This window comes from Scylla paramamosain, chromosome 5 (assembly GCF_035594125.1).
Source record: "Scylla paramamosain isolate STU-SP2022 chromosome 5, ASM3559412v1, whole genome shotgun sequence".
Classification (NCBI taxonomy): domain Eukaryota; kingdom Metazoa; phylum Arthropoda; class Malacostraca; order Decapoda; family Portunidae; genus Scylla; species Scylla paramamosain.
In genome coordinates this window covers 12,566,692-12,581,322 of record NC_087155.1, presented here as the reverse complement: position 1 = coordinate 12,581,322, position 14,631 = coordinate 12,566,692, and the positions used below count along the sequence as shown (strand labels likewise).

At 38.4% G+C, this 14,631-nt stretch overlaps 1 long non-coding RNA gene across 3 annotated transcripts in view; it reads right to left on the bottom strand.

Annotated features, from left to right (window-relative positions):
• Positions 1-2,588: 2,588 nt before the first annotated feature.
• Positions 2,589-14,631, bottom strand: part of LOC135100532 (uncharacterized) — a 59,902-nt gene continuing 47,859 nt past the window's right edge. For all 3 annotated transcript variants that reach the window (XR_010268774.1, XR_010268775.1, XR_010268776.1), the window contains one exon: positions 2,589-2,871. This is a non-coding gene — a long non-coding RNA (uncharacterized LOC135100532). The remainder of the gene's footprint in view (positions 2,872-14,631) is intronic.

Genomic DNA, 14,631 nt, shown 5'->3' with positions numbered 1-14,631 from the left:
ACACACACACACACACACACACACACACGCACACACACACACACACACACACACACACATGTAGTGCACGTACACTGAAGCAGAAAAACCAAGATTTCATCACATCGTTAGTTGGAGGGCAGGAATGCACACACGCGTGCACCGCTCCTTTACCTCACACATTACGCTTTGCTTAACCAAGACGCACTTCATCTTTACGCTTGAAAAAAAAGAATCCTGGAGCATTCAATCGATTCCTGCCTAAAAGGAACGTGTGCGAAAATAATTATGAAATATATTCGAGTAAACGATAAAAAGGAAAATACATAACCCTCGACATTTAGACTTTTTTCTTTTTTTTTTCACAATGGTGCAAAAGAGTTCAGGATAATTTCTAAACAAAAAGGAAAAAAAATAGTATATCTACACGTTTTTAGCTTCCTGGCAATAAGGAAACAAATGAATTATGATGATAAAAAAAAAAAAAAAGAGAAATGAGAACTACATAAAAAACTATAGGTGAAAATATGTAGGAATGCTTCATACAGGGAGTGTCACGAGTACATACATCTATAGAAATGACGACTTCTTGCGGCTTCCCGTATTTTCCTATGTTCTTATGTTCTTATGTTCTTATGTCCATGTAACCTTGAATACCAGCAAAAGGAGAGGCAGTGAAGAGCGTGCCTCGCCATCACCGTGAGGCGTCTTATCAACACAAGTCATATCCTGTCCTGAGCTGGAAACCGCTCATTTCCGGCTGGAGGTCTTTTACTTCCCACTCCTCGTCCTTTTCGTCCTCTTCTTACTTTTCTTACCGCTACTCGTCCTCCCTCCCCTTCTCGCCTTGCTCTTCCTTTCTCAGCTGATCCCTTTCCCAGATCTCTTCCTATTTTCCACCTCTGTTTTTTCACTCAGAAAAAGGTCTCTCAGGCGAGGGAACAGCTGTCTTTTCTAATACAGGGGAGAGAGTGCGGCGAGATTTGGTGGGACAGACACAGGGACAAATTGGCTTGGTTTATTCTTGCCAAGTGAGGGGAAGGAAAATATTACCGAAATATAAACACGTGAAAAGCCTAAAGCAGAGATATTTAATGCTCTCTCCAAAAGAAACCAAAATACAAAAAAAGTATATAGATAAATAAATAAACGAATAAATAAGTAAATGACATTCTCTCTCTCTCTCTCTCTCTCTCTCTCTCTCTCTCTCTCTGGGTATGGCGCATGCGTGGGCTAAGTTGTGAGGGAAGAGTAGAGGAAGGACGAAAGGGAGAAATGGAGATGTGAAGGAAGAGAGAAAGGGAAGGGTTAAAGTGGGGGAAAAAAATTTGGAGGATATTTGTAGAGAAAAATGGAAGGATAGAGTGAAGGGAGAGAAGGAAGTGAAAACTGGAGGTTGGGGAAGAGACGAAGTGTGTGTGTGTGTGTGTGTGTGTGTGTGTGTGTGTGTGTGTGTGTGTGTGTGTGTGTGTGTGTGTGTGTGTGTGAAAGAGAGAGAGAGAGAGAGAGAGAGAGAGAGAGAGAGAGAGAGAGAGAGAGAGAGAGAGAGAGAGAGAGAGAGAGAGAGAGAGAGAGAGAGAGACCTAAATGCCCTTCACCTGCACAATCAGTAACACGTAGACTTTTCATTAGTAATGAATTTTCATCTGGCCGGAACAGCACGAATTTTTATTGTTAACGCTTTGTTGATTTTGAACTTAAAACATTATGACAAATAAAATTAATATCATTCAACATAACAATATTTATGTAAAGTGTGTATGTGGATAGAATATTCTTTCTAACACAATGTTTCAAATGTGATGTGAGTATTATGTATTTTCTGCAAGATATTCCCGTCATTTCGTAGAATTGTTTTCTGTTCTTTACTTCGCTGGAGAATCACCTTGATAATAGGATGTCACTGCGATATTACTAAAGGCATGAAATTTTAACATTCATTAAATAGAAAATGACAAATTATTGGAATTAAGAAAATAGGTTAAATAAAAAAAAAAAAAAAACTGCTGTTATTGCTCTCACAGTTAATAGTGAACTCACTGAACTGTGCCACGTTGTTTGGTGCAATCTTTGGTAAGTTTTAGTGCGCTGAAATTTCAACATACGAGAAAAAGGCCTGACAGATCTATAATAGTGAATTTCTAGCACCATTCCGCCAGCTCTTCTCCTCAAGATGTCTGGCAACAACACGAAATATCAGTATTTAGTGCATCCATTTGGAGTTCTCGTAGATTGTCGGGTACTCCAAAATTGTCATTCCTTTAAAATTGTACCCATATGTATAACATGTCAGACTCCGTTCAAAGACCACTTCGATATTTCACATATTACGCGTGCAACGAAAATTAATGACTTTCACATGTAACAATGGTAAATAAAGCAGAATACTGAAGGGAGAAGAACACACACACACACACACACACACACACACACACACACACACACACACACACGCGACCAATATACTTATAATAATGTACGAAATAAAAACTGTTGTACTCACTTCCACGATGGCCACCACGGAGGTCGGCGTGAGCGAAGGCTGTGCCATGAAGGGCCCCGTGACAAGGCCTGGCGTGGTGGGGCGGGTGGGCAGGGGAGTGGGTGCGGGTGTGGCGTCTGGAGTGCCCTCAGGTGTGTTTTTTGGCGTGGCCATAGGAGTGGGCAGGGGTGAGGGCAGGGGGGTAGGGAAGGGTGTGGGAGAGGGTTTGGCGTGGGGCTTGAGTGTCTGGGGAGTGGAGGTGACATGGCGGGGCACGTGGCGGGGCAGGGACTCTGGGACGGGGCGAGGGGTAAGGACTGGTGTGGGCAGAGGGGTGGGGGGATAATCCGCCTCCTGTAGGTGAGGGCGGTGGAAGCATGCCCCATCAGGCAGGTCATCGTACGTCACGCCTGAGGAAGACAGAAAACGAAGGCAATTCAAAGTTTGGCCACAACTTTTAAGCTTAAAGTCTTGCACACGCAGTAAAAGGTTATAAAAGCAATAAAACACTGAACTATCTTTCAAGCAACAGTGTTCATAACATTTAAGCAGTTTTTTCCAGTCTTTACTTAAGATGTCCTGCTGCAGCACACAGATAATGTAAGCACAAACGGTAACACGACAGTAATCACAGTTCTCTTTGGAACGTAGTAATTTGTCCCAATCCAGCGTTTGTTAGTCTTCATAAAACACCGCTCAGGAGTATTATCACCTGCAAGACAATATTCATTTATTTTTCATTTCGACACAACTGAGCAGGACTTCAGTCTCACCAATCACAACCGACCACAGTACATCAGCAATTCACACACGCCATCAGTAATTCCTGTATTACAAAAAACATGACCGGATAACTTTCTCATGCCACACATTCATTGGGGTCCACTTTTTGTGTGTCTCAATGTGTGTGCCTGTAACACAAGAGACTCGCAACAGATTGAATGAAAGAAAGAATGACGTCTATGACATAAACAATAACATCTTAATATTTGATGGAGTGTATGGTCTTCAAGTAGTACAAGTAAAATAGAAGAGATGTAAGTGATTAATGAATATATATCCGAATATATCCGAATAATAGCTTATTACTAATTCAACAAACGAAACAATAAAGTTACTATCAAAACATTTGCTTTTACTGCTTCATTAATAAACTACAAGGTATGTATCACTTTAAGTCTTTAAGTACAACTTCTCTGACTAGTCGTGTAAGAAAAACATATTCGAATAACTTTCACGTTGATCCATGATTCAGCCCTGGAGATCACCAGCTGAATTATATTCCCTAACAAAGCTACTTCAAGAGCAATTACTAAGATAAAATTACAGAACGGGATGCATCTTCCACCTTTAATTATATCATAACGTACATCTTCATATTTGTAATTCCGATTAACTTTTCCTGTCATCCTTTGGTCTCACGAGACAATTTATCGTGTTACCAGCAGCCAGGAGTATTAATAAGCTCAACCCACATCGTCTCCTCATGTTATTGAGGAAATGACATATCACACTACACTGTAAACCTTTCAAATAAACACACTGGTGCTCATTGATTCTGACAGCGGCGTCTTTATACTTACAGTAGTTCTTTAATCTCGTATCCACACTGAAACAAACTTTTACAACGAACTGTAGCTTTTAAGAATCTTTTTGTTATTGAATGTTTAAAAGTTTTAACACACGTCATCAGTCTGGCATCAGTGTTACCTTTGCTAAACCTTTACGTGGAATATGGCCTTATAAATATTTTAACTAACCACAGAGATCTCACACCGCGGCTGCTGACATCGCACCCTGCCTCCTGATTGTCTGGACACTTGTGGCTCCCGACTCTCGCCAGTGGCTCCCAATTAATCACCTCCAGGAGTCTTTTTAATCGTTCGCAGTCTGCTCACTCACATTCGGGTACTCCATCTGGTTATCATGACTTGCTCTCCATATAAGTTCAAACCTGATTTCGTTGTGGTCGTTGCTACCCAGCTGCCTTCCAACTTATTAATCACTGGCCATGTTGTCAATTAGCTACTTGGTACCAAGTGTAATATATTCTGTCCCCTGTTAATTTCCCCTCTTACACTGCCCAGTCAATACTGTCATAAATAAAGTACTCCATAAGGTATACGCTTCTATATGTCCTATATTTCTTTCAAAAGGGAAACCGCTTCAGCTTCATTTTCTTTTCCACAATTTCAAGACATGCCGATCCTCCACTGACAGCTGACAAGGACTATAGGAAAATGCCCTCAGAAAACTCTGTCTCCGCCATCTTCCTTTATCCTACGAGTACTTATGTCTATGAAATGACACTTCAGACTCCATTATTTCAAACTAGTGAAAATAATTTGTCATAAATAGCACCAGCTTCTTAGGATGGTTATATTCTGTAGCCTCACATTCTTGTCCTAGTTAAGATTGTTAGCAATGTAGGCACTGGTATTCAATCTCGTCATTAGTGCTAACTAGTCAGACGTATAGCTCTCTCTCTCTCTCTCTCTCTCTCTCTCTCTCTCTCTCTCTCTCTCTCTCTCTCTCTCTCTCTCTCTCTCTCTCTCTCTCTCTCTCTCTCTCCTTATCCCAGATACCTTGACCCTCATAGCCAATTGTAATATCCCAATTAATATCTACCCATCCGCTGCCAGGTCCCTCCCATCCATCCAACATGAAATCCTAGAAGATGAGATTCTCCTCATATACTCGTACGGCTATCAGCTGCAATACCTCCTCCTCAACACATAGCACCTGCTTCACCTCTCAGGACTATATGCGAGTACTGTCACCCTGAGGACCTGAGGGCTTTGTTGAGAACTAACATGATGGTTGCAGCTTCATTGTCTCCACACGATAGCACACTAGCAGAGTACAAATGTCCGACAGTAAACTAAAACTATCTGACAGTTATTCTCACAGCCACGTCCACTTCTTACTTGTGATGCTGACACCACTCTCAAGACAGCGCGAGCCTTAGGTCTTTGTCTCTGTATGCATTCGAGAGTCTTCTTAGTAGTATGAGATGAAAAGTCAAAGAATTGCATAATAGAAAACACATGTTAAAATAAGACGGGTTTGGTGTAAGAAATTTACGAAAAAAAGGGTAGTTTATTGCAGGAAAACCAAGCAAAAGAGGAGATTCATGCAAAACAGAAGCTACATATTTTCCTGCTAGATAAACTTGCTCTATGACATCCATAAAACCTGTCTTGCATGCACACATGATAAACTAAACTACCAACATTGAAGTCCTTCTATATACTAACCTCACTAATTTTACTTATTTTCATTAACTGTCTTTCAACTTAATTAGGATTCTCTTGTCATATCAACAATATCTGACTTATTTATATATAGACAATTTTTTTATTTGTCTTTTCATTAACTCCCTATGCCAGGTTACAAAGGAATGCTACGTTTGACAAGATCATCACTTCATAATTCATTACCCAAATCTTTAGTTCACACATGAAAGCTGCCACACATTTTCATTACTGTCACCACTCCATTCGTTGGTATATTATGCACCTCCAGATTATTAAAGTCCTGCAAATGTAAAGAAGGACAAATATGGTCGGATTTCCTTACTACATGTCTCCTTAATTAGAGATCAGTAAATACGACAACAAAGTTCTATTATTATTGTGCTGCAGTCATTGGCACGTAGCTCCTGTCATTACTTGCTACATTGACACTAAGAGATTATGCATCGTATACTTTACAGGTAAATGATTTATCTGTAAATGATTTAACCAGGTAACACTTTACGACAGAGAAATGTTGCCACAAGGGCCATAAAACGATAAAAGTTTAAAAGAATTTCTAACACAGAAATTTGTAATACTTCGTTTCGTATCAAAGAACACTACTCATGCTGGACAAATATGAACATTTGGTCTACCATCACCTCACAGTTTAGTGTACAGTTCCATATTTCTTTATGAAAAAAAAAATAATAATAATAATAAATAAATAAATAAATGAATATATAAATAAATAAAACTAACTCCAGATCCTAATATGAGACTCACTAATCATTCAACTCTCCATCTAATTTCCGAAAACTACAATGAGATTGCTCACCACTCCTTCCTTTAATTCACAAACAGAACCACGGAAAAGATTATAGTTCACCTAAAAGAGAAAACAATTCCGGTGACTCTCACAACACAGCTGACCTCAACCATGCAATCACATCACAATAAATAATCAAATTTTACACGTATTCAAAACAAATCAATGAAAAAAATAACCAAACGTTCATTATGGCCATTAAGAACGTAAGTATTAAAACAGGGATATACGCAAATGTATGGAACTCTGTAATACATACTATAACCCTATACCTACAAACACAACCATCAAGAGACATTCATAACCATACCGGCTCAGCGTCCACGAGAGCTGCCTCCTCAAATGCACACATCAACACTGACACTAACAAGGTCCACCGCAATGAATCTCTCGTGTCTCTACTGCGGTTGCCGACCTTCAGTCATACGGGAGAAATTCACTCTAATTTGTTCGCACGACTTGAAAATATCCTTACGACATGAACTCTCAGCCAAGCAAAGACTTTTCCATGGATATCTTTTCTCAAGAGTTATGGAGACGAAACTCGTGCCGCCATCCATGATAATGCAGATTGTTGAGATTCTAAACTAATAAAAAATACGAAAGGAACAATGAGATAATTATTTTGACCTTCCGCATAGTCTCCTTAGTTCCTAGAGTTGATTTTACAGAAGCTAAGTGAATAAATGCTAGGTTTTAACAGTCAAACTTACCTCAAGTCAAAGAATCATATTTTTCTAAGTATTTTGCTACACACCTGGTAAATGTAAATGAATAAATATCCACTAATAATAGACAAGATTTATCACATGGAGGGGGAAAGTTAAATTGACGCAACGTAAGATCTGGCAAACAATGTACTGTACAAGGCCTATTTTCCTATCAAGAACAGACACATTAAGACAAAAATAAAGCTTTGTTTCTTTTTACCGGGAACTTTCAGCTGATGCAAGTTGGTAATATTCAAAATCCATTACACAAGTAAGCGACAACCACTTCCTAGCAACGTGAAAATGCTCTTTGCAGTTAATATCAAATGTAATAGAAAATGGTGAGAGGGAGTGGAAGTTTAATGAAAGACAAGGATATAGAATGAAAAGTAGTAACAAGAAGATGAACAGGATGAACAAGAAGAACAGCGACTTTATAACAACTGAAACAAAGAGGGAGGAGGTGGTGGAGAGAGAACACAACAATGACAACTACGACGACAAGTAGGCAGAAGAGGACGAGAGGGAGATCAGGACCCCGAGATGCAGAAAGGCGATGGAAAAGAGTCTGAGTATTGTGTTTGCATTTTTACTTGAAAGAGTTCACCCAAGTTGTGTATACGAGAGAGAGAGAGAGAGAGAGAGAGAGAGAGAGAGAGAGAGAGAGAGAGAGAGAGAGAGAGAGAGAGAGAGAGAGAGAGAGAGAGAGAGAGAGAGAGAGAGAGAGAGAGAGAGAGAGAGAGAGAGTCTTTCAAAGCTCACTCTTCCCCCTTCTTTCTCCCTCTCTCTCTAACCGGATCCACTCACATATAATCGGTATTTTCGTTATTCTAATTAATAAGAGTACCTTGAACTAACACACACACACACACACACACACTGATAGAGAATGCATAATATTAAAGAAAAATTTATGATAGGTTGACCGGCATGTGAAAGAGTCGCACAGAAAAAGCGCCGAGCAGCAACGTTCCTCCACGGACTGATGCCTCATTAAAGGTGCATAATGAAGCAAAAATGCGAAGCCACGCAGGCACGATAGCTGGGCGTACTAAGCAAACACAGCGGTGAGAAGGCGCCTTAATGGAGGGAGAGGTGATGTCGTGGTGGACTAAGATGTCTTGCAATGCTTTTACGAGATTAAGAACTGAAAGAAATATAGACGCACAAGCGAATGAACAACTTGATTAATATATGTGTTTAAAAATACATTTTTGTGAGTGTGTATTTTGTACAGTATGATCTTCGTCTGCACAAACGAAAACCATTTAGCTATTGAGGGCTTAAGAATCATGGCTGGTTACATTCAGAACCATTGCACAGTGGCAGTAAATGGTCCTTCACTGAGTAACATGAAAATGATAGCCACGGGGCTCCGAGCTGTCGCTCCAGGCATTGCATAATCAACACACATTCCAGAACACCCAAGGGGTTTCGCAAAAAAAAAAAAAAAAAAAATCACAAAGCTTGAAAAGAATATCGTTACAACACATCTTTGTGAAAATCTCAAAGGAATCTCTGCAGGAGGAATCCCATAACACCATTGTCAACAGTCTTTTTTAACATTGCACTCTGAATAACATTACTAAGGCATACGACAAACAAATTTGCACGCCTCTCCTCAAGATATCCAACAGTGGGCCACTATCTGCTTAATCCAGACTCAGTACATTATAAAATACAACTATTTTTAAAGAAAATTCCCTCTAAAATTTGATGGTAAATATTAAATTTTTAGGTGATACATACTTGTTTTCCACTCGAGGATGTTGTAAAAACTTTCAAGTCATTTAATATTCATTATAACTGAGACGAAAGACATCTCCAGCACCTCCTCAGGCTAACAGGAAGCTTTGCTCTCCAACTCGACCTCTCGTGTATCTTCATGAGATAGGAATTCTGACCTGCTGATGTTCCTCGTAAACATACCTTGCTTCCTCTTTCTTCGCTCGCCTCGCTTGAGAAACAGACAAATAAACCCTCATTCTTGGCCCTAGAGGAAAATTACTCACTATGCAAAGATGCAAGGAGCGGAGTTAACCCACGACATGAAGGCAACTGTGGGGAACAGCATGAATTTTTTATTTGCGAATGGTTTAAAAGACTACTCGCATGATGAAATAATTAACGATCACAGTGACATTAGGGCGGAAAAATGATGATTCAGAAACACGAACACAAGCAAGTATACACGATCTAATCAAGAGGCTGAGTGGAAGACAGGTAACCGGCAATCCAAAACAGCCTCAAAGAGCGTCAGTCTGGCAAGCACCTCCTCCACCATCCGCGGCCCAAAATGAAAATAGTTTTACAACCTCGCTTATTTTTCTCCCCGGCATCCACCGCCCCTTTCATTTCCACCCATGGCTAAGGCGACAGGAAACCGCCGCCACCACACATCAGGGCAAAGGTGGAATATAATTTTGTCACCGGGGCAGAGGAAGTAGTTCTCAATGGGCAGTAATTGTACTCCCTCAGGCACACTCAGGAGTGGGTATATCTAAGAAGAGCAACACCTTCAAATGTTTGGGAGCGGGTTTACGTTTTTGTTATTGTCGTACGTATGTTGTCGTTGTTGTTTGTTGCTGATGTTGTTGGTTGTTATCGTTATCATTATTGCTGTTATTAATATCATCATTATTATCATTATTATTATCATCATTATTTAATAGTTGTTGTCCTCTTTTAAGCCACTTCTTTTTTTATATATTTTGTCTTTCAAACAATGATAAATGAAGACAGCTCAGAAGCTAAACCGATTGAATAATTTTTGGCAATTATTTCTTTACTTTCAGAGTCTTCTACTGGCCACATTTTCATAATCAAGTTTTGTCATTTTTATTACCTTCGTGTTAAAACTGTATAAGCAAAAATTTTCAATCTGTGGAGTTTTAAATCTGTCAACGTGATTTGAATGAAGAGACAAAACAATTAATCTGGACATTTTTCGACTTACATAGAATGATTCTTTGAAACAAAGACATAAAGCAAGAGGGTGGAAGTATTTTAACACCTTCTGGGATCATAGATTCTTATTAAGCGAGACTTAGTATGTGAGAGAATGTATAGGCAGAAAAGCGAGAGAAAAGGACCTGGGTGTTATAATTTCCTGAAACTAAGATAAAGTAGGACAAGGGAACGGAAATACCTCAAAACTTTTTACGACCACAGATTTGTAGTAGGTGAGAGCGATTCGTGCGAGAAATGTATCAAAGGGAAAGAGTGAGCTGGGGAAAAAGAGAGAAAAAAAAACTTGATGCGAATTAACAGTATGGACAAGCAAAGAGAGTTATTATGTTCAAGTGTATTCTGGAATTGAAGTTGTGCGAGTTTGGAAGGTTATTTAATGCAATTATTTAGTAAAGTAAACATGGAACTGTGTCAAAAAAAAAAAAAAAAAAAAAACTGGATGCAAGGGTGAGACTGGCAGTGGAATACTGGTAATTGCCACAAATGGAGTGGCTGGGGTGTATGAAAGTGGAGAGCAGAAATATGGACACACACACACACACACACACACACACACACACACACACACACACACACACACACACACACAGTTGTTGTTGTTGCTATTATTGTTGCTTATTGCCGCTGGTTTTTCTTGCTATTATTATTATTATTATTATTATTATTATTATTATTATTATTATTATTATTATTATTATTATTATTATCAATTATCATTATTATTATTATTATTATTATTATTATTATTATTATTATTATTGTTATCGTCATCATCATCATCATCATCATCATTACTACTACTACTACTACTACTACTACTACTACTATCACTAATGCTGCTGCTGCTGCTGCTGCTGCTGCTGCTGCTGCTGATGCTACTGCTACTGCAGCTGCTGTTGCTGCTACTTATGCTGCCGACGCCGCCATTATTATTATTATCTACTATTTTTACCGCCATTATCACTGCTGTTATTGCTGTTGATGTTGCGTCTTATCATTCGGCTTTCTTTCAGCTTCCCGTCACCTTTGTTTGCATGTTCATGGTGATGCTTCATATATTAAAAAAAAGTCTGACATACTCAGAACATAAAAGCAATTCCCTCCTGTCAAGAATCTTTTATAAGACGAGTCGTATTTCGGAGGACCGGTCGTTGTTGAGTAATGAAACACCAACACAGTAATGGACCACAACCCGTTTGACGAGGCGAGGTGGCTTCAAGTTACTCCTTGCTACCTATCTGTCAGTCTTTACGTTCGTGTAGCCAGCGCTATGTAAATTTTCCATTTTCTCGCCCATTTTTGTAGCACTCATTGACACTTTTTTTACTTAACATGCTCTAGCACTGGCAGATGAGTTTCTATTTGCTACTTATTTATAATAGAATGTATATATGAGAAGATCTGCAAAGTGGATTCGTGGAAGCTTTTGTTAGACGAGAAGAATGGCACGTCAGCAGAGAGAGAGAGAGAGAGAGAGAGAGAGAGAGAGAGAGAGAGAGAGAGAGAGAGAGAGAGAGAGAGAGAGACTGAAGACTAGACCGGCAAACAGACAGACAAAATGAGAGACCGGAGGAAGGCGTCGTCAGCTGATCCCAAGGTAATGATCAGGGTGGTCAAATCAAGTCGGAAATTGAAGGGACGTTTCTATACATTTTTGTGGAGATGAGATTTCAGAGCATCAGCGTGAGTGAGGAGAAGCTGGGAAGTGAGGCGGGAATGGGAGCAGAGGAGAGTGAAGGGGAGGTTGAGAGGATGGAAGGATACAAACCCTTATCAACCTCCATGTGTGTGTGTGTGTGTGTGTGTGTGTGTGTGAGAGAGAGAGAGAGAGAGAGAGAGAGAGAGAGAGAGAGAGGAGAGAGAGAGAGAGAGAGAGAGAGAGAGAGAGAGAGAGAGAGAGAGAGAGAGAGAGAGAGAGAGAGAGAGAGAGAGAGAGAGAGAGAGAGAGAGAGAGAGAGAACCACAAGAATTATATCTTTTGTCTATTTAACTACTATTTGTCTATCTATCTATATCTGTATAATCTATCTGTCCATATGTCTGCCTATTTATCTATCTACCTACCTACCTATGCATTTATATTTTACTAGTTACACACACACACGTAGCCACACACACACACACACACATCTTGCTACCCTCCATCCGCCACACACACACAAAACAGGTGGTAGGTCGCAACAGGTTCCGTAGACTATAATCCTCCAATTACTGGGACAATGGGAGGAATACTGAATGGGGTCTCCACATACCTCCCACCAGCCACTCCAAAAAACTCTGCGTAACACCTGTAACACCTGTAACGAAACGAGAAGCTGAGCAGTGTGAAAGTGCGCTTCTCTATTGATAAATGGGAAGATTGAAGATGGCAGTACTGAAGTAATGAAATAATTTTCTTTTTATCTTGTGTTTCGATAGTGTTTTTCATAATGACTAAGGTTTTTTTTTCATATTCCAAGAAGTTACACCTCCTTTGAGTAAAACAGTATTATAGATATCTTATTTACTCATCCATACATGTTACTCATCTTCAAAATGTCATGCTTAATATTTCAAAATCGAGGTTTTGAAGCAGGAAATAAGTGAATAATGAATCTGTGATACGCAATTTTCATCTAAATCTCAATAATGGAAAAAGACAGTATATTCTAGAGTTCCAGCTTGTAAATTCATACGCAGGAGCACGTGAGTTATTATATACAAACTCTGGGAACCTGCAGTAGTTATTATTGCAACATGTTTGTCCTTTGCACCTGACCCTAAAACCTGCTTGCGACTCCATGAACTTTCGCTGACCTGGGATAATACTGCACCAGCATTGATGTAACTTTGATTAGTATTTATTTTTTTCAATAATATATATATATATATATATATATATATATATATATATATATATATATATATATATATATATATATATATATATATATATATATATATATATATATATATATATATATATTGTGACTTTTGTTGTTGTTATTGTTGTTTTGTTATCGTGACTAATGCAAATGCTATTAATGATAATATGAAGATGATGGTGATGATGATAAGGAGGAGGAAAAGGATGAAAATCACTATTGTAATGATGATAATGATAGTGATTTGGGCAATGATGATAGTTATCCTATAATTTAACATTAGTTTTCTTCAAAGTCTTACTCAAGATACAATAATGTGATGCACTTGCTGCTTGACAACAGAAGACATTGAGCGAGAAAGAATCGATACTTGGCTTTGAAATTATTTACAGTGCGGTGACTTTGATCAAAGGAAGCTGAAGATGTTTGATGAAATAGAACGAATATTGAAGAAAGGACAGTATACGTATGTAGTGAGAAATTTCAAGGAGAAAAACTAATACAAACACCTGAAGTGAGCCAGTCCGAGACCATTTAGCAATTAGAAAATTAACTTAACAGAGAAAGATTTTGATTAACTTAAGAAATTAGGAACCAGAACACTGATATATTTTATTCACTTGATACCCCACAGTCATAATGAGGTTTTGAATCATTCAGTTATGAAAATAATATTAATCAAAATAATCTAAACTATCTAAAGAAACTAAATATTTTCTCATAGATACATATAAATTCAACGAGCAACGGAAAAAGTCTACGATAAATTTACAGCAAACAACCACAAAGACAGGCAAATATTTAAAAGAAATTAAAGGATTCCTCAGTATACTTAATCTTGATCATTAAGAGTGCAATGAGTAAAAATCACGTAATAAGTATGTCATCCATTCGATATTTATTTTCTCAAGTCCTTAAAAACTACAAAAAAAGTAATGTTGTTCAGTTCATGTCGGCGTAAATTGACAATGACCATGATTGATCCGCAGGAAGCAAAATAGCTTGATAAATTTTCTCTAAAAAATATCTTAGGTCGAGCATTTCATTCGTTTGACAATTAGAAACAAATTACATTCCGCACAAGTCATTACGGTTTTGAATAAAAACAAAACAACATCTTTCCTGACTAAGAAGGAGAAGCTCCAGGGGATGGTGGGTGGCGGCTGGCAGGGACGTGTTGCCTTGTTGGCTGAGAGTGAAGCAATGCTGCTATCTAAAGGTGCATTACTGCTGCTACTACTACTAATACTACTACTACTACTACTACTACTACCACCACTATCACTGTCACTACCACTGCTTCTATTACTACTACTACTACTACTACTACTACTACTACTACTACTACTACTACTACTACTACTACTAATAATAATAATAATAATAAGAAGAAGAAGAAGAATGATAATAATAATAATAATAATAATTATTATAATAATACAAAACAACAATAAAATATCACATATTCTTATTTTCCCCAAAGGTAAGTATGATTCCAATTCATCGGTACAAGCATAAAAGATTAAATTACTAACATTTTGGATTAAAATCATTATTGCAC